The sequence below is a fragment of the Canis lupus genome, chromosome 18 (genome assembly GCF_011100685.1).
Source record: "Canis lupus familiaris isolate Mischka breed German Shepherd chromosome 18, alternate assembly UU_Cfam_GSD_1.0, whole genome shotgun sequence".
Lineage (NCBI taxonomy): Eukaryota > Metazoa > Chordata > Mammalia > Carnivora > Canidae > Canis > Canis lupus.
The window spans coordinates 54,713,177-54,734,371 of NC_049239.1; the positions used below are offsets into that span (position 1 = coordinate 54,713,177).

General features: G+C 49.6%; 1 long non-coding RNA gene across 1 annotated transcript; it reads left to right on the forward strand.

Moving 5' to 3' along the window:
* The first annotated feature begins 4,631 nt into the window (after positions 1-4,631).
* LOC111091014 lies at positions 4,632-10,175 on the forward strand. The gene is made up of 6 exons (XR_005373677.1): positions 4,632-4,714; positions 5,466-5,553; positions 5,653-5,766; positions 7,250-7,644; positions 9,375-9,435; positions 9,618-10,175. It is a non-coding gene; the product is annotated as an uncharacterized LOC111091014 (long non-coding RNA).
* Positions 10,176-21,195: the final 11,020 nt, after the last annotated feature.

Genomic DNA, 21,195 nt, shown 5'->3' on the forward strand with positions numbered 1-21,195 from the left:
CTCTGTGCCAAGCATTATCCTAAGGGGTGGGGATTGAGGTAGATACAGAGAAGCATTGCCTGGAGCTTGTCACCTGACCATGAGGAGTGTGGTCAGCAGAGAGCCGCTAGATGCCTGTCACTTTGGGGTCTGCCCCAGGCCCAGAAAGCTGCCCCGTTCAAGGTCACACCCTTTTTGAGGCTGCTCCCCTCTGGTGACCAAGCAAGGAGGGCACTTCTGCACCGTGCAGAATGGCTCCCATGGGCGACCCTGACTCCAAGCTTCCTGCCCAGCTGGCTGAGACTTTGCCAGGCCCTCACTGCAGGTGCATTGCAGGCCGGCTTTCCCTCCGCCCAGGCCTGCTGCTGGCCCTTCCCTGAACAGTTATTATCCCTAACAGTAGCTTCCATGGAACCACCAACCCACAGCAGGGAGGCAGTGATGGCTGAGGCAGGCCCAGGTCCCTGAGACTGTGGAACTTTGTGCTGGTGGCTGGGACAGGCAAGCAGACAGTGAAGCCAATGACATAATTGCAGCGGCGCTTGCTGCTAGGAGAGAAGGAAGCAGGACGCGGGGTAGAGAATAGATGAGACCCACTTAGGTGGGGGAGTCCGGGGGCAGTTGCTCCAAGCCAAGCTGGTGACTCCATGCTAAGACCCACAGCACAGCATCTAGGCAGAGGGGACACCCAGCACTGGGGCCCTCAGGTAGGAGGACCAGGGTGTGTTCAAGGAACACAAATGGGCTATTGTGCCTGCAGTGGGGAGCCGGGACCAGGCGTACCGGCCCTGGGAGGGTAGGAGTCCAGATCACGCAGGTCTTTATGCTCATAGTCCTGGGAAGCTCTGGAAGGGGTTTCTTCTTTCAATGCTTTTAGACAATGTGTTAAAATGCACATAATGAAAGTTTACCAGCTTTACTATAAGTGTATGTACAGTCCAGTGCCTGAATCCAGTCACGCTGTGCAGCCGTCCCCACCGTCACCCTATAGCTCTTTCCATCTTACAAAACTGAAACTGTCCACATTGAACACTAATTCTCTCTCGTCCCCAACCGGTGGCAGTCCCCATTCTACTGTCTGTCTCTATGATTTGGATGACTAAGTGCCTCTCATATGTGTATGCTGTTCTCCACGGTTTGTGGCGCGGGCACCGTGCGTGTCCTGTTTTTGTTCCCGCCATCTCTCTCTGTAGGCTCCTTTCCCGGTTCCCCTGTTCATCTGTGTTCCTTCTTCCTTTCCCTCTCTCCCTCCTCTGTACTCTCTCCCTGGGCATCTCATCTGCGCTCATAGCTTCAGTTACTTCCTACGTTAAGACAACTCCCTATTTTTATCTACACCTCAGTGTAGAGAGCACACTCACTATACGGACACGGAAATTGAGGCAGAGAGGGCTGTAGAGGACTTAGAGCTGCAGCCTTGACCATCCAATGCCTGTTAGACACCGTCATCTAAACTTTTCAAAGGCCTTCAAACTCACTTTGTACAAAGTCAAACTCATGATCTTTGCTTCTAAGCCTGGTAGGCCTCTCCCCAGGATTCCATCCATATCTTAGCAAATGACCTCACCACCCAAATGGTCACATAGCCTAGAGACACGTCTTTGACGCCTCACCCTCCCTGAGGTCATCTTGACATGGCCCCATGTCCACCACCAAGTCTATGGGCTTGGACACAACTCTGATGGTGCCCCCTCGCTGTTCTCTGAGGGCCTTTCAGGATTGGTCAGCCTACCACCTAGGGTCTTCTCTTCCTCGTCCACTCCTTCTGGGGCCATCGGGTCAGGGCATCACAACGGGGTCCTGAAGCTTTAGTTTGATTATTTCTCTCTATTTTGGGAATATCACAGATTCGTGATAGGTTTATTTGAGGGGCTACTTATCTAAGAGGTAAGAAATCCACTGAAAGCTGAAAATGACAATCTGCTCATTGTTAAAGGAAAAGAAGACAAAACAAAACTGCCATGATATTAAATACCACTTAGCTCCTGGGTCTGACTCCATGATCCAATGATCTGGTCTCTTGAGGCCAACCCATCTTTTGGGCTTAGTTACAGGTATCTGGGTCACTTACTGGACTCCCTGGGGCACCCTGAAGCCCTCTCTGTACTGTCCCCAGTGGGTCCCTCTGTGAGCTGGTGGCAGGAGTGGCTGGGGCCCCAGCAATAGCAGAAGAGACCTGTGGGTCTCCCGGTGCATCACCTATATAGCCTCAGACTCTGTTCCCTACATCCCACCTTAATGATTTGAGATCCTGGGAACAGAAGAGCTGGTTTCTGGGTCTCTGAGGAACCTAACATCTAACATCTCTCCTGCCGTTAGGAGGATCTGATGTGGCCCTTGGTCAGCCTCATGGATGGTCAGCCCCTGCTGATCCTGGGGCAGTGGCTTTCCAGATATGAGGCTGGGGGTTTGTCTCAGTTCTGGGTGGGCCTTGATGGCCACCAGCAGGTGTCCTAAGACAGGCTCTTCCATCCTGGTCCTTGGGAGAGCCCTGCTTGGTGGTGGGGAGTGTCTCTCTCTCTTGCCAGGGAGCCTACAGAACAACCACTTCTTGGACTTGCTGTGTGCAACAGTTAGGTAAGAAGTGTGAGTCAAGGCTTGGAGTTTCTTAGACGCTAAGACTCTAAGACCCCGTACACTGTGAGCTCCAGGCCAGAACCCTCAAGCCTGCCTTAGCACATGGTGAGGGCTGGGAGCCACTGTTTCTGGCTACACTGGGCAAGTCCTTGGTTACTGTGCAAAGATAAACTGTCTGAGGGAAGATAAGCCACTCAGTTAATAGCACTGTAGGCGTGGGGATGAATTTGCACGGTTCCTGCTAGGCACTCCCTGCCACCCAAACTGTGCCCTGTGTTGGCTGTGCCTGGGTCTGTGTGAGTCCTGATCCTGGCTTGCTGGAGATTCAGGGGCAGGGCTGGGGAGTGGCCATGGAGTCTGCCTGGGGCCTAGTCTTCCCTGGCTCCAGCTTGGAGGGCATACCTGGCTGTGGACTGTGAAAGGAGCAGGAGAAGGAGCCTCAGCCAAAGCCTGAGGGTCCCAGGGAATCTGAAAGTCCCTCTTGGGGACTTAGACTGTGAGGCCCTAGGTCTGCTGTTCCTCCCCACCCCAACCTCGGGGCATTCAGGGTGTGCATGTGTGCTTGTGGTGCCAGGTTGGCGAGCCATGTTCAATGCCTGCTAGGGAGCCTCTGAAGACCCCATTTAAGGCTCTAGTAGCAGTGGTGGGTGGGAGGGCCTGGGCCAGAGGTATTGACTGGGACCAGATGTTCACACCCTGGGCTCACTTGGTGTATCCTAATAAACAGGAAGCTGGGGTCCAGCCTGTGCTGGTATCCGGCTTTGCTGCAGTCCCCAGCATGGCCCAGAAAACAGGTTGGGGGCTGTGGGTGGGCCATTCTGATCCTATCCACCTGGCTGGGTTGCTGAAGGGGGACTGACTGATCAGACCACAGGTTCATGAGATCAGCTCATGGGGTCAGTGTGTTGGGCAAGCTGCAAAATTCAGCCTCCTTCTACCCTGGGCTTCTGGCTCTGTGCTTGCTCTGGAAATAGCCCCTGAGCAGAGAGCAGACTTTCTCCTCTGGGTTTGGTTTATTCACTTCTGCCTTGATGTCTCCTAAGGCTGATCCCTGCATTGGCCCAAGAGGGCCTAGCAACTTCTGGACATTCCAGCCATTTTGGCCACCAGCCAGGATGCCTAGGACCTGTGAAATTTTTTGGAGTGCCCCCCAAATTATCATGCATCTCTTGGCTCCAACATATAGAAAAGAAATCCTCAAAATTGTAAATAATGAATATTTAATCATTTCATCCGGCTTACTGCAACTCGATTCAACTATGACACGGCTTTATGGAGAAGACAAAGTTTAAATTCTATGAACAAAATGTATAATGTTCTCTCAACATCATACATTATACCAACCCCTTCAAAAGTTTATAGCCAGGCAGCCCAGGTGGCTCAGGGGTTTAGTGCCACCTTCATCCCAGGGCGTGATCCTGGAGACCTGGGATCGAGTTCCACATCAGGCTCCCCTCATGGAGCCTGCTTCTCCCTCTGCCTGTGTCTCTGCCTCTCTCTCTCCCTCTTTCTGTGTCTCTCATGAATAAATAAATAAAATCTTAAAAAAATAAAAATAAAAAAAGTTTATTGCCAAAATTATACATAGTGTGAGAACTGCATGTATTTTAATGGGTTTATTATTTTTTTAAAGATTTATTTATTTATTTATTTATTTATTCATGATAGACATAGAGAGAGAGAGGCAGAGACAGGCCCGCAGGGGAGGGAGAGCGGGGAGTTGCGGGCCTGGGAAGTCGTGCACAGGGGCGGGCAAGCCGGCTTTTTAAGAGGGGAGGGGTAAGCGGTTGTGTGTCCATAGGGGATGATAGGATCGTGCCCTGGGCCAAAGGCAGGCGCTAGACCGCTGAGCCACCCAGGGATCCCCTAATGGGTTTAATAAGACATGAAGGCGAGAATATTAGAACTAGGAGGACCTCACGTCCCACTCTCCCAAGACTTGCAGCCGTGGTCCTAGCAGAGCATAGCCACCATCAGAATAGATGAAAGGGACCAGAGGGAAGAAACGCCCTAGTTTGCCACTTGTCCCATTCTCCAATCTATTGCTAGAACGTTCCATTGACCTAACCAACTGATATTCAGCCGGCGAGGGAGCTCCACTTTTGTAGTCCTAAGAGGTCAGCTTCCTGGAGGAGGGCACAGAGCAGATCAGAGAAAGGTAGAGAACGGATGGGTGGGGTGAGTGTCAAATATAGAATAACTCTCACATAATGGTATCATTCTTTATATATAAAGAATGGATCTTGCTTATTTTCACTACATATTATGTCTTGAATATCTTTTTTTTAAAGATTTTATTTATTCATTCATGAGATACACACACACACACACACAGAGAGAGAGAGAGAGAGGCAGAGACACAGGCAGAGGGAGAAGCAGGCTCCATGCAGGGAGTCCGACGTGGGACTCGATCCCAGCTCTCCAGGATCACACCCTGGGTAGAAGGCGGCACTAAACCGCTGAGCCACCCTTGGCTGCCCTGTCTTGGATATCTTTTGAAACTTTGGCATTTATATACATATATTTTTAAAGATTTTATTTATTTTGAGAAAGAGAGAGAGACCATGGGCAGGGCGAGGGGCAATGGGAAAGGGAGAGAGAGAATCTCAAGCAGATGCCACACTGAGCGTGGAGCCCGATGTGGGGCTCAATCCCATGACCTTGAGATCATGACTTGAGTTGAAGTCAAGAGTTGGATGCTGGATGCATAACTGACTGAGCCACCCAGGTGCCCCGAAATTTTGGCACTTATTGATACACTTGATTTTTTCCCCCCAAATTATAGCAACTCCCTTTGTAGGATGTAATATAATTCAATTTACCAGTACCTATTGGTGGATGGATTTTTCCCTGTTTTCCTGCTGTCACAAACCACATGATGCTTCCTGCCCTGGGGCTTTGCTCTATAGAGAGACGCCTGGATTCAGACACACTGCCACTGTCTAGTGGTGCTGAGTCCCCAGACTGAAGTCTGTCTGTTCCAGCTGTAGAGGAGAGGTTGGTGGTGAAGGTCGGGGCTGTGGAGGTGGGAGCAGGAGGGTGTATGTGGGGTGGTAACTGATCCCTGTTCCCGGGGGGATCTTGGTCATTTTCCAGGGCAAGTTGTCCCTCAGCCCCAGACCAGGGCAGGAGCCGGCAGAGATACCGCTTGGGCTGCTGAGAGCATCCTGTGGATACCCATCACCCACCCTGGCTGGGAGTCGTACTCAGGTGCAGAGATGACCTGGTGGTAGCTGTTTCTGGGGACTGAACCTGAGAGTTTCAGGGAAGCGTGGGGGTCAGTCAGGAGGTGGTGACCTGATGAGGATCCGAGCACTTTCTTGGCTCCCCAGCCAGGCAGGCAGTTGAGCTGAAACTTGGAGGGTGGAGGAAGCCTGAGAACTGTTTCCCTGAAGCCTGGCAGCTCTGGCTGGTTCTTTGCTCTGGGACCATCTCTCTTGAGGGGCAGGGACAGGGGCAGGGAGTTGTTGGAAGTCCCTATTCTGCGGGGTGGAAACTGGTTTCCCCTCCACTCTACAGGCTAACCCTGGGCATTTGGGTAGCAGATTGGGGGATTAACCTAACACATAATACTATTCATTCCTTGCCCTTTCCCAGGAAGCTTGCTTAATTCTGCAGGTTCTTAATTCTGTGGTGAGTCACCCAGGTCCTACCTTTTGTGTCTATTTTCTCTCACCTTCCCTGTCTGATGCCTGTTCCCGCACGCATATATGACAGGTCATCACTGCTCAGGCCTCTCAGCGGCGGTGGGGGGGCGCACACTGTACGGCCCTGCTCTTGTCTGTCAGGGGGGACATGAGCCGTCGTGGTCAGCAGACGTGGCTTGGCTGGCCGCGTAGCTCTGCAGGGCTGTGGCTGTCCTAGATGCACGAGACATCTGTCTCTGGAGATGCTGGAGAAGACGACCTCCAGCTCCCTCTGGCTCTTAGTCTGAAGCAAGGGATGTCCCACCCAAGATGGGCATGGTGACCCCCTGGTGCCTGTGCTGTCCCCTTTGGGCACTGCATCACTTCCCCTCCAGCAGGGGAATGCAGACTCTCAAGCGCAGGTGGAGTAGGCCTTCCCTTTATTTATATCATCATCATCATCATCATCTTTTTCCATTTTTATAGTAAAATAGTTACATTTGATATTTATGTTAATATATTTTACATAATAGATATTATGCATCTTAATCTCATAGGTGTCTATAACATATATTGCATATAATACGTAGTAGATAATATTTATATTGTAACTGAAATAGTATGTAATTTCAGGTTTAAGCTTTTATTCTGCCAAAGGGATGGAAACTCAGTCCTGGGCATGTTGGGGATCCCCCCCACCAGGGTGGTGCCTTATTCCCAGGGGCTTGTGCAGGGTTGAGGCACTGGAGGGATTTTTGTGGGTGAGGGCATCTGGGTGCTTGTCGCCCCCACGATCAGCCGGCGAGAATACTGGTGTTTTTAAATCCTCTTACTGCTTATACCAGGAGTGGGCTGCAGCCACTGGTTTCAGCAGGAGCCCCCGAGGCTTGGTGATGCTTGGCTCTTTACTCCCCGGCCAAATCCTTTTCTGGGTGGGGACTCTGGAAGCCTGACTCTTTAAACTAAATGAGTGCCTGGAGGTCCTTCCATTTAGCTGAAGGCTTAGGCTTTTGGACTTCAAAAGCCAGGAAAAAGACTGCCCCTTCCTCTGCTCTTTTCTGTCTCAGCTCTCCCTGGGGCCCCCTGAGTCAGGGGAAAAGCAAAAGGAGGAAAGGAAAATCAGAAGATAACAGAGGCGAATGCTCAAGAACTCCACCGCAAGCCTCTGACTCGTGCATTGGGGCAGCCAGCCGGGCAGGGGGCTGCTGCATCCGCCCTGTGGTGGGACCCACGGATGTCTTTGCTGCCTCTAGAGCCCAAGACAGGCCCACCAGGCCCTGATCAGAGATTCTAGGTGGTTCTCCACAGCTGCCTCTGGCTTGTTCCAAATTTGAACTCCAGGGAAGTTCTGCCTCTGTGATCTGGAAGGCACCTTCCCTGTCCCATGCCTGTTCCACAGGGAACCTCTGCTCCACTCTCCGTGCTCTGGAGAAGTGTCTCTGGATAAGAGAGATACTGAAAGGTAGGAGATGTTGTAAGGGTGAGGGGCAGAGATGGGACTTGAACCTGAGCCCTGTGATGCTCTGTGGGCAGTGGGGACTGGGAGCATGTGGAGGGCGTGTGGGGGTGGGGGTGCCCCGCTGTTCTGAGCTTCAGAGAAGAGCCTGGCTGCTGCGTTTTATCTCTCTAGTTGTAAATGCACCTGGGCTCCTACAAGCAAACATGGTCCTATGCATTTATGCTCGGAATCTCATGGCCCCTTGGAGCCTGTAAAAATGCTGAAAAACAAGCACTGCTGGCTATAATTTACTTTCCTCTAAAGTAAAGTTGTTTTTTTCCCAGGTAGATCCAGAATGCCAGGAAATATGATAAGTAGAGAACATGTATCCTTTGGTCCCAGAGGCTGGAGTTGGAGACACATGGATTGGGCAAGGGATTGGGCTCACATTTGTGAGCGGCTGGTTCCACAGTGGCCCTGGATAGGCCGGACCAGAGGTGTGGCCCAGTCTGAGGGCACAGCAAGTGTGGGTGCTGCTTTCTTCGGCCTCTGGCTCAGTATGGGGTTCATGTCCAAGGTTATGGTTGCTGCCCACAATGCCCCCCTGAAGCTCATTCTCCCCTGAGTAGCCAGAGTGACATTTTAAAAATGTAAATCAGAGATCATATCACTTTTCTGTGTAAACCGTTCTGTAATTTTGGGGCAAGCCAGAGGCAGCTGTGGAGAACCACTTGGAATCTCTGATCAGGGCCTGGTGGGCCTGTCTTGGGCTCTAGAGGCAGCAAAGACATCCGTGGGTCCCAACACCAGGGCGGATGCAGCAGCTCCCTGCCGGGCTGGCTGCCCCAATGCACATGAAGCTGTAAAGCTTCATGCAGTACTTAGAATTAAATCCCTGGTTCCCATGACCTGAAGGACCTGTCCTCATGTGTCCCTCCAGTCGCAGCTTGTGTGGCTCCCTCTCTGAGTCAGAACCTGGTGGGATACCAGCCTCCTTACCCACAGGGTACATGAGCACCTGTCACTGCTGGACCGTTTGCTCCTGCATTTCCTTGGCCAGGACATCCTACCCCAGATTATCTCTTGATTACACCTTCTATGGTGGCCAGAGGTGTCAACCCGCAAACCTCCTCTGCGGATAAGCCTTCCCGATCACCCTGTGCTTTCCCCCAGGGTCCCAGGATCTAGTTTTCTTTCCTCCAGAGCTGTAGTCACCATCTGTGGGCATCCGTTTACTACCTGTTTCTCCCTAGAAAGTGGCCTCCCTGCTCACCAGTGATTCTCCGGGGCCCAGCACACAGTAGGCACTTTTTAGGTGTGTGTTGACCATATGAATGGGACTCTGAGCCTTTCACCCTGCAGTCCCCACTTCCAGGTGTTCTGTGAGCACCGCTAAGGGAGAATGTACATAGCACACAGGGGGAGCGGCCACCACATACTAAATACTAAAACATTCAGTGTTTTCTGTGACAATTACTGCACCCCAGGCTCACCCAGAGGCCTAGCCTCAGTGACTTCTCCCGTTCTTGAGATGTGCTCAGTTGTCTCTGCCCAACTCCACGTGCTAGAATCTTGCTGCTTCTGGGGACATCCCTGCTTAATGCCCTCCTTCCCTACATGACCAGGTGAAGGTGACCTCCCACGGTCTCCTCTTTTTTTTTTTTTTTTTTCCCACGGTCTCCTCTTACTTGCAGGGAGAATAGGTCGTGTCATCTTTGACAGCCCCAGCACTGAGCCACCCCTCCCTCCTGCAGGTGCCTCAGGCTCAGTGCGCACGCTCTCTCCGAACTCGTGTAACAGTCCTGATTAGTCCAGGTAGGTGCTAATCCTCTCCCCATTTCATAGATGGGGACACTGAGGCTCAGAAAATTGCCCCAGTTCTCCTATTTAGCAAGTGGAGGAGCTAGGATCTCCAACCTGATTTATAACCGCTCTGCTGACGCTGGCCTTGCTGCCTCTGCCTGTGCTAGCCCTGCGGGTCTGTCCTCTGCCTCCAGGGAGCTGACACCTCATGGCTGTCCCCAGCTCGTGTCTCTGCATCCTCCTTCCCGGAACCTCTGCATACTGTGAGTCGCAACAACATCGCTGGTAGGACTGAACCTAATTCTGGCCCTTCTTTACCCCACCACTGACACCTGCTCTTTTAGCCTGTTTCCTGGAGTGGTGGTAGAGGAGGCACCGCAATTTTTCTTTATCTTTTATTAAATATGTGGATTCTTTAGGTATAACTGATCTACAGCATTAAATTTGTTTTAGGTGTATAAATAACATAATGATGCAATATTTGTTGTCTATTGTGAAATGGTCACCACAAGAAGTCTAGTTAGCATCTATCACCATGGACAGTTAAACATTTTTTTTCTTCTGATGGCAACTTTCGTGATCCACTCTTTCAGCGACTTTCAAATACGCAATACAGTATTATTAACCAGAGTCACCATGCTGCACACTACCTCCCCATGACTTATTTATAACTTGAAGTTTGTACCTATTGATCCCTTCATGCATTCCACTCACCCCTGATCCCCTGTTTCTGGCAACCACTCATCTGTTTTCTGTATTATGAACCGCTTTTTTTTTTAGAGTCTGATTTTTTATTTTTATTTTTAAAGAGGGTTTTATTTATTCATGAGAGACACACAGAGAGAGGCAGAGACACAGGCAGAGGGAGAAGCAGGCTTCCTGCAGGGAGCCCAATGTGGGACTCTATCCTAGGACCCTGGAATCACAACATGAACCAAAGGCAGATGCTCAACCACTGAGCCCCCCAGGTGTCTCTAGAGTCTGTTTTTTAGATAGCCCCCCGCCTTTTTAAAAAAAAAATATAAGTGAGACCCTACAGTATTTGGCATTCTCTGTCTGAAAGAGAGACAGAGAATGGGACAGGCAACATGGGAGCCTAGGGTGCTCCAGCTCCCTGGCCCAGGATGAGCTGGGTATCATGATTTCACTCAGCATGATGCTCTCAAGGTCCGTCCGCGTTGTCGTCGATGGCAGGACTTCATACTTTTCTTTGGCTGGGTAATAGCCTAGTGTGTATATAAATACCACATCTTCTCTATCCATTTAGCCAGCTGTGGAGCACTTGGGTTGTTTCCATATTGGGAGTCATGCTGCAGTGACCACGGGAGTGCAGATATCTCTTCGAGTTAATGTTTCCAGTTTCTTCGACTATATCCAGAATGGGATTGCTGGCCCATATATGGAACTTCTATTTTCAAGTTTTTTTGAGGAATCTCCATGCTGTTTTCTGCAGAGGCAACACCAGTTCCCACTAACAGTGCACGGGTGTCCCCCCATCTCCTTTCTCTCCAACACTTGTTGTTTCTTGTTCTTCTTGATGCCAGCTGTTCTGACAGGCGTGAGGTGACAGCTCATTATGGTTTTGGTTTGCATTTCCTTCACGATGAGTGCTTTTGGGCATCTTTTAAACTTTTATTTTTTATTATATTAATAATTTTTACTGATAAAAATTGGCCCATAGAACAAGACATGAAAATTCTGAAGGGAAAGGAGATTCTTCACTGGGAAGGGATGCTAGAACCCTGGCAGATGAGAAGCAATTTAGGTAAATGTCACCTTAGTTGTTTTCGTGTAATAACATTCAATTCTCTCTGGTCCCAACTGTGAAAGAGTAAGTTTTGAAATAAGATCCTGACTGAAGCCATTAAGTCCTCTCTCTCTTTCTCACTCTCCTTTGGAGGATTGGATCCTTGTGTGGAAAGGCTGTTGCCTCTGGATCTCCTTCCTCTCAGGCTCAAGGTCAGAGCTAGGAGAGGCTGGCACCCCTGTCACTGTTCTTTCATTCAGCCCTGGTGTGTGAAGGCCCTGCCGGGTGCCAGCTTGGATCTGGTTCTGGGGACAGGGTCTGGAGTGACAGATGCTTATCACAAGGGTGACAATTTTCATGAGGGAGAGATGTGGGTGGGCCAGAGTCCTCACCAGGTCTGGGTTGGAGGAGGCGTCCCTTGGGTGAGCTCTGTGAAATCCGTGGTCCTTGTCAAGTGAGGGGTGGGAGAGAGCCCTGGGGATGGAGGGTGGGGTGTGGGAAGCCCGGTGGCCCTGGAAGCAGGGCACCCAGGAGATGTCAGTCTGGCTGAGATGAGGCTCAGGACCTCAGGGCAGGGGCCTATCCACACAGAGCCTTGAATGCCCAAGGGGTGTTTGGGTTCAACCTGGTCACAGCACATAGGTAGCAAAGGTCCTGAGGTGGGTCTGGGGCAGGCTGTGTGGAGAGGGGGCCGTGGGGGTGGTTGGCCTGGATGGAATATACCCGGTGACTGGTGGACATTGGAGAACAGTGTTTGTCAAGACAGGGAGGTGGGCAAAGCCATGTACTCACCCATAATTTAATTCACCGAATTTTCCAGAAGACCTAGGGTGGGATGGAGTTTGAGTTTATTATTATTTTACTTTGTGGCTATAGCTGTTAATGTTTGTTGAATAAATGTGAATGATCCCTTTGACTGGACTCCTGAGCTTGGGCATCACCCCAAGGACATCAGAAGGACATCACCCCACACTCACACCCTCTCTTAGCCTGAGCCCAGTTCGGCCCCTGGCCCCCCAAGCCTTTGGATCATTGAGGTGGGAGAGGCCGCTAGAGGAATGGCCCCCAGTGGGGAATCCTGGGTGGGGGGGAGCTGGAATGCTCTAGCCTCTCGTGCTGCCTGTTCCATCCTCAGCAGATCACCACTCCCCTCCCAGCTCCATCCTATCCCCACTCCCATCTGGAGTCCCCCCGACCTGCTGGAGCTTCGGCCAAGAGGGCCTTCACCGTGGCTGGTTGGTGATTCCTCTTCCCCCAACAGCAAGGGGACCCTGAACCTTGTGGACCTGATAGTGGGGCACAGGGGCATCTTGGTGGGCCCAGCCTCCTGCTGTGGGTGGGGACGGGGTTGTGACCAGGGCTGAGGCATGGGCTGTAACCCAGCTGTCCTTGGGGTGCTGGGCTTGCTAGCTGGGGAAGTCACATCTCCCCAGGCCTGGTTTCCTGTCTGAAAAACGAGAGTAGCACATGGCTGGCTAGGTGGTTAGGGTTTGAGGGGGTTAGTGGCTACACGGTTGGCCTTGGCCACTCCTTGTTCTGAGCTCTGTAGTCTGGCCCTGGCTCTGGTGAGAGGCTTTCCTCTGTGAAGTCTTCCTGCCAAGGAGCTGAGTTCACGGGGCGGGCCGGGCCTCAGGGGCCACATATCAGTTGTTCTGCTTTCCTGGGAGCCAGCCCAGAGACCATGGGGAGGGTGTCTGCTTTCCATCGGGTGGCTGTCTCTAATTCCTTTGGCATCTGGGCTTGTCAGGAGGAGGAGGAGGATACACTTAACCCGTTGTGGTCCAGCTGGGTGCTGGGCTTAGAACCAAACAGCTGGGTTTGAAGGCTAACTGGACCACATACTGGTTGTGAGACCCATTGCCTCCGAGCATCAGGGGACCCAATGAAACATGAGAATAATTATTTCTGCTCTGCCTCCTCCACAAAGCAGGGATTGATATGAAAGTGCTTTGAAAACCCCATAAAATATGAAGTGGGGGTTCACCTTTGTGTTGGCTTTCCCCAGGGACCTTGCCCCACACGGGAACAGACAGGCCTGTAGGCCCAGTGCCTATCCCCCTTGTCTGGAATGGTCAAAGCCAACTTTTGGGTCCATGGAACAGAAGCCCATTTCAGGAGGTGCTAACTGATGACCCTGGAGAGTGGCAGGAGTTCAAAAAAGGAGTTCACTCTGGTTTGTGAAGCTGGGAGCAGAATAGCACAACAGTAACAGCTAGCAGTTACCGAGAGCTTACGGTATGTCGGGCACACCCCTAAGAATTGTCCATGGATTAAATAGTTGACAACAACCCTCTGAGGGAGGTTACTATTATCTCCCCCACCCCCCACTTTAAACATGTTTTTAAGGTGGAACATGTTTTAAACATGTTTTTTTTTTTTTTAAACATGTTTTTAAGGTGGAAAGGAGAAGGCATAGCATGTGCAGAGGCCTCAACCTCTCTCATCCTGGGGACATTCGGCTGCCCTGACTTCAGCCAGGAGGACTTGGCCTAGTGGGGCCTTGGAAGCCAGTCATTGGGTTTAGGTTTGAGATAGTCAGCAGGGGAACTGCTGGAGGCTCTTGTGTGACCTAATCCTTGAGGGTAGGTGGGATGGGGCTTCTGGGAGGAGGGCAAGGACCTTGATAGGCTGGTTCAGGGGTGCAGAGTCCAAGGAACAAGGAGAAGGGTTCCTCATTCTTCTGTCTTCATACTTGAGCACAGGCCCAGCTGCTACCCAGGCAGCCCCCATGGGAAGCCTTGACTCTGAGACAAGCTCAGAAGCTAGGCTGTGTGTGGCCCGGGGCCCTGAGCTCTCAGAGCCTGGGTAGGCTAGTGTTGCAGCCAGGTGGCCTGAAGCGGGTTCTACATGTGCTAGACTGCACCCCATTGTGGAGCTGACCCCAGGAAGGCAGGATGGCCTTGCTTGCTGGGTTGTAGAGGAGCCTGGAGCTTTCTGCCCACACTGGCAGAGCCTGGTCAGGGGGCTGGCCCAGCTAGGGACAAGGCAGTAGGGCAATGGCCCCAGTGATGGGACAGGAGGCAGGGCTGGAGCCTTTTCTCTCAAATAAAATGAAGTCCAGGGAGGCCACTACGATGGTGGCCGCTTTGAAGGCCTTCCAGTCTGAGGATTCGGGTGCCCACACACTGGTCGGGTGCTCCGATGAAGTAAAGGCAGACGGGTGGCACTCCCGGGGATGGGCTGCCTGCTTTCTGTAGTTCGTCCTTCCGAGTGAGGACTTGGGGCTGGGAATGCTGGGTGTGTGCTGGGGTGGTGGTGGGGAATTCCGTTCTGCAGGGGCCCCACCCTGCATCCTGACCGTGTGTGCTTGGAAGCCGTTGACAAACATGCTAGAATTGCTGATGAAGACAGGGACAGGGTAAGAAGAGGCTTGAGGGAAGTGGCAGAGTTTTTAGTCATGAGGCATCCAGGGTGTGATATCTGTGCGAAAGCCAGAGATGAGATGAACAGAGATGGCCAGGAGGGTTGGGGAGGCGCGGGGCAGAAAGGCCAGATCCAGGGTGAGGTCACCGGGCAAGCATGCAGGCCTGCGGTGAGCTGTGGGCTGAGTGGGCCCAGAGGAAGGGAGGGGAACTGACCGAAGGCAGCGAGGCAAGAACTTGCCTTGGCCTTTCTTACTTTTTTAAAAGATTAAGTACTTGGTGTCTGAATTGAATGTTCTGAGGGAGAGTTCAGGAGTTCAGCCCCCTGGCGCTGGATGGATGGACAGTGGCACGTTGTTCCGGAAGGTGAGAGAACCCCAGCCTTTGTTCTCATTCCACTGCCACAGTCAATATTCCTGGATTTGGGGCAAGACTGGCATCCACCTGTGCTAATTAATCAGTAAATACTTTGGAAAACTGCCCTTTGCCTGAGAGGCACTTGGGGTAGCTCTGGTTTAGTGGCTGGTAGGGCTGGCCTTGGGAAAGGCTAAAGTGTGAAGGGAAGGGCCTGAGGGCCATGTAGGGTGAACTCAAGCCCCACCTGCTCTTCTGATGCCAAGTCACTCTTTGCCAAACTTCTGGGTGGGGCCTTGGCCTTTTGACACCACCCACATTTCCCTTTCCAAACCTTAAGCCCCGTGCAGTTCCCACAGCCTGGCCCTGGAGGCCTCGACAGCAGAAGGGGTGTCCATGGCTGTGTTCAGAAGCGTTCTAGCCAAGGGACGCCTGGGTGGCTCAGTGGTTGAGGGGCTGCCTTTGGCTCAGGGCGTGATCCCAGGGTCCTGGGATCAAGTCCTGCATTAGGCTCCCTGCATGGAGCCTGCTTCTCCCTCTGCCTCGGTCTCTGCTTCTCTCTCTGTGTCTCTCATGAATAAGTTAAATCTAAAAAAAAAAAAAAAAGTGTTCTAGCCAAATACCGTATCCAGGGAGGAGGCAGCCTGGCCTCCTGTGGGGGTGTGATGTGGAGGTGTGATGCTCCCCGGCAAGTCACAGGGGCAGAACTCATGAGAAGCCAAAGGGGCTCCTTCAGTCATCCAGACAGGTGGCAGGATGTGGATCTATCTGTTGTGAGGGGTGTGGGGGGGGTGATTTTTGAGAAAACTGGAGGCATTTGAATATTGACTATTACATAAGGTGAAAGTTATTGACTTGGAAAGGTGGATTGTTAACTGAAAAGAAGGTTTTAAAAAGCATGTGTGGTATTTCACTTTGGGAAGTACACTCATGAATATGCAATAGTCATTAATAGCAGTAGTCACTGGGTAATCGGCAATGTTCCCTGTTTTTTTTCTCTTATTTTTGTGAACTTGTATTTTCTCATAACTTATTTAAAAATGGTTATTTTTCCAACTTCTACAATGCACATATACCCCTTTAACTTGATTACAGGTTATTTTTAGCTTTAAAACGTTGAGTAAAAAGTTGCTACCCTTGAAGGGAACAATCCAGGGGCTGCTTGAATCAGAGCATTGTTTCCCACATCAGAGGTTGGGAAGAACCGACCTCTTTTCTGCTTTTCATCTAGCTATAGTCGAGAGCCAAGACCCCATCCACGTTGTGCACAGAATCCAGAACGTGCTGGTAATTGCATAGCAAAAAATAATGGACTCTGCGATTGTGATTGGAAAAAGAGAGAGAATCCCAACCTTTCCTCTGTCAACCCCATTCATGCCTGATCCATCTTGCTCTCTGACAATCCAACCTCACTTTAGTAGTGGGTTGGGGGAAATAAAAGTTTGAAGGATCAAGTTGTTAAAGCATGGTGTTCTTTCCTGCTTCTCACCTGCAGCACTCTTGGGACTACCCCTACACAGCAGTTAGAGCATGCTGGGAGGAGAGAGAGAGAGAGAGAGAGAGAGAGAGAGAGAGAGAGAGAGAGAGGATAAGGAAGGTGCAGGAATACCCCAGGGGAAACTCATTTCTCTGGGCCCTTTTTTAATCTTTCAAAAGGCCAGGGTCATCCCTCTATGCCCCACCTCCCAGCCCTTCTTAAACTCCCTGCAGGAGACAGCTATGGATGACTGTGGCTCAGCTGGGGTGGATAGAAGTGGGATAGGGTATAGGAGAAAGGTGCTTGCCCACTGACTAGTACCCATACTCTGAGTGGGACCACTGATGGGCACCCACACCCACACCCACTCCCGGCCCCAAGCCTAGTGGGGTCCAGCCCAAATCTTCCAACCTTTTTCCTGGGGCCCGCTTCCCTTCTGTCCTTTAGCCTGTCTCCTGTTCCTCTGGGGGCTATGTAGAGAGGAGGAAGAGGACACCTGGGTTTTTCTGAGCTGGACAAGCTTCTGTGGGCTCTTCCTTGCTCCTTGGTTGCCAGGGAAGTCTGAATGCAGTGCTGGTCTATGCAGAGATGAAGGCTGCCCCGAGGACATGCAGCGGGCATGGGGCTGAAGGGCCGTGTCCCCTGCCGCTTCCCCAGCCACCACCCACTTCTGATGAGAAGGACCCTGACAAGCACCAAAGCACACATCCCATTCTACTTTCCTCTGCTCTTCAGGGCTTGTCATCTCTCATGCCAGAAAGGAACATGTCTAGGAAGGGACGTTATTTGGAAAAAAAAATTATTGGGCAACAGCTATGAGGTTAAGGCTCTTCCACCACCCACTGATGACCGTGGTGTCTGCTGGGATGGACACTCTCTTGCGCTCTTTCTCATCACACCATTTTGGCAAGTTTAGGCCAAATATAGTTTATCTGTCTTCTTGGCTGGAAGGAGCAACAAAGGGCAGAGGCCGGGGCTGCCCGAACATGCTCGCCCTGGGGTCCCCAGCATCCAGCGTCAGGGGTGGAATAGGTTTCTGTTGTTCTTAAGAGTCAGAGACATGGTTGAAGAGTCAGAGATGTGGATTGATTTTGATGAGTTCTTTGGGGCACTTGTTGACACTGTTTTTTGGACAATTCTGCTCTAAAAGAAACTGTAGTGTTTAGATGTAAATGAAGGTCTGGTTCCTCATTTTCTGAGCAGATTCTTCTTCTTCTTCTTTTTTTTTACATTTGTTTTTATTTAAGTTCACTTTGCTAACATAACACCCAGTGCTTATCCCATCAAGTGTCCTCCTTAGTGCCCATCACCCAGTTACCCCAACCCTCCACCCACCTTCCCTTCCACAACCCTTTGTTTCCCAGAGTCAGGAGTCTCTCATGGTTTGTCTCCTTTTCTACTTTCTCCCACTCAGTTCCTCTCCTTTCCCTTATAGTCCCTTTCACTATTTCTTATATTCCACGTATGAGTGAAACCATATGATGTCTTTCTCACACTGACTTACTTCATTCAGCATAATACCCTTCAGTTCCATCCACATCAAAGCAAATGGTGGGTATTCATCCTTTCTAATGGCTGAGTAGTATTTCATTGTATATATAGACCACATCTTCCTTATCTGTTCATCTGTCGAAGGACATCAAGGCTCCTTCCACAATTTGGCTATTGTGGACATTGCTGCTGTGAACATTGGAGTGCAGGTGTCTTGGTTTTTCACTGCATCTGTATCTTTGGGGTAAATCCCCAGCAGTGCAATTGCTGGGTCGTAGGGCAGATCTATTTTTAACTCTTTGAGGAACCTCCACAGTTTTCCAGAGTGGCTGCACCAGTTCACATTCCCACCAACAGTGCAACAGGGTTCCCCTTTCTCCACATCCTCTCCAACACTTGTTTCCTGTCTTGTTAATTTTCCCCATTCTCACTGGTGTGAGGTGGTATCTCATTGTGGGTTTGATTTGTATTTCCCTGATGGCAAGTGATGCGGAACATTTTCTCATGTGCTTGTTGGCCATGTGTATATCTTCTTTGGTAAACTTTCTGTTCATGTCTTCTGCCCATTTATGATTGGATATTGTTTCTTGGGTGCTGAGTTTAGTAAGTTCTTTATGTATCTTGGATACTAGCCCTTTATCTGATACGTCATTTGCAAATATCTTCTTCCATTCTGTAGGTTGTCTTTTAGTTTTGTTGACAGTTTGTTTTGCTGTGCAAAAGCTTTTTTTTTTTTTTTTAAGGTTTATTTATTTATTCATAAGTGACACAGAGAGAGGCAGACACAGGCAGAGGGAGAAGCAGACTCCTCGCAGGGCACCTGATGTGGGACTCGATCCCGGATACTGGGATCATGCCCTGACCCGAAGGCAGAAGCCCAACCGCTGAGCCACCCAGGCGTCCCTCTATTTATTTTTTTTCTATTGGAGTTCAATTTGCCAACATATAGCATAACACCCAGTGCTCATCCCATCAAGTGCCCCCCCCCCCCCAGTGCCTGTCACCCAAGTGCAGAAGCTTTTTATCTTAAGTCCCAATAGTTCATTTTTTCTTTAGTTTCCCTTGCCTTCATAGATGTATCCTGCAAGAAGTTGCTGTGGCCAAGTTCAAAAAGGGTGTTGCCTGTGTTATCCTCTAGAATTTTGATGGATTCTTGTCTCACATTTAGATCTTTCATCCATTTTGAGTTTACCTTTGTGTATGGTGTAAGAGAATGGTCTAGTTTCATTCTTCTGCACGTGGCTGTCCAATTTTCCCAAAACTAATAGTACGAGATTTCACAGCACTTTCAGCAAATGACAGATCTTCTAAGCAGAACATCACCAATGAAACAAGGGCCTTAAATGATACACTAGACCAAACAGATTTCACAGATATATACAGAACTTTCCATCCTAATACAACTGAATACACATTCTTTTCATGTGCACATGGAACTTTCTCCAGAACAGACTACACACTGGGTCACAAATTAGGTCTCAACCAGTACCAAAAGATTGGGATTCGTCCCCTGCATATTTTCAGGACCACAATGCTTTGAAACTAGAACTCAATCATAAGGAGAAATTTGTAACACATGGAAGTTAAAGAGCATCCTACTAAAAGATGAATGGGTCAACCAGAAAATTAGAGAAGAATTAAAAAGATCATGGAAACTAATGAAAATGAAGATACAACCATTCAAAATCTTTGGGATACAGCAAAAGCAGTCCTAAGAGGGAAATATATTGCAATACAAGCATCCCTCAAAATATTGGAAAAAACTCAAATATACAAGCTAACCTCACACCTAAAGGAATTGGAGAAAGAACAGCAAGTAAAACCTACACCAAGATGAAGAAGAGAGGAAATAAAGATTCTACCAAACTCAACGAAATAGAGACCAGAAGAACTGTAGAACAGATTAACAAAACTGGAGCTGGTTCTTTGGAAGAATTAATAAGATCGAGAAACCCCTAGCCAGCCTTATTAAAAAGAGAAGACTCAAATGAATAAAACCACGAATGAAAAAGGAGAGATCACAACCAATACCAAGGAAATACAAATGATTTTTTTTTTTTTACAAATGATTTTAAAAACATATTATGAGCAACTATATGCCAACAAATTAAGCAATCTAGAAGAAATGGATGCAGTTCTGGAAAACCACAAATCATCAAAACTGCAACAGGAAGAAATAGAAAACTTGAACAGGCCAATAACCAGCAAGGAAATTGAAGCAGTCATCAAAAACCTCCCAAGACACAAGAGTCCAGGGCCAGATGGCTTCCCTGGGCAATTCTATCAACGTTTAAAGAAGAAATAATACCTACTGTACTAAAGTTGTTTCGAGGGATAGAAAGGGAGGGAATACTTCCAAACTCGTTTTATGAGGCCAGCATTACCTTGATTCCAAAACCAAAGACCCCACCAAAAAAGGAGAATTATAGACCAATATCCCTTATGAACATGGATGCAAAAATTCTCACCAAGATACTAGCCAATAAGATCTAACAGTACATTAAGAGGATTATTTACCATCACCAAGTGGGATTTATCCCCAGGATGCAAGGGTGGGTCAACACTTGTAAAACAATCAACAGGATAGATCACATCAACAGGAGAAAAAACAAGAACCATATGATCCTCTGAATAGATGCAGAGAAAGCATTTGACAAAATACAGCATCCATTCCTGATCAAAACTCTTCAGAGTGTAGGGATAGAGGGAAACATTCCTCAGCATCTTAAAAGCCATCTACGAAAAACCCACAGCAAATATCATTCTCAATGGGGAAGCACTGGGAGCCTCTCCCCTAAGATCAGGAACAAGACAGGGATGTCCACTCTCACCACTGCTGTTCAACATAGTACTGGAAGTCCTAGCCTCAGCAATCAGACAACAAAAAGACATTAAAGGCATTCGAATTGGCAAAGAAGAAGTCAAACTCTCCCTCTTCGCCGATGACATGATACTCTACCTAGAAAACCCAAAAGCCTCCACCCCAAGATTGCTAGAACTCATACAGCTATTAGGCAGTGTGGCAGGATACAAAATCAATGCCCAGAAGTCAGTGGCATTTCTATACACTAACAATGAGACTGAAGAAAGAGAAATTAAGGAGTCGATCCCATTTACAATTGCACCCAAAAGCATAAGATTCCTAGGAATAAACCTAACCAAAGAGGTAAAAGATCGGGATCCCTGGGTGGCGCAGCGGTTTGGCGCCTGCCTTTGGCCCAGGGCGCCATCCTGGAGACCCGGGATCGAATCCCATGTCGGGCTCCCGGTGCATGGAGCCTGCTTCTCCCTCTGCCTGTGTCTCTGCCTCTCTCTCTCTCTGATGACTATCATAAATAAAT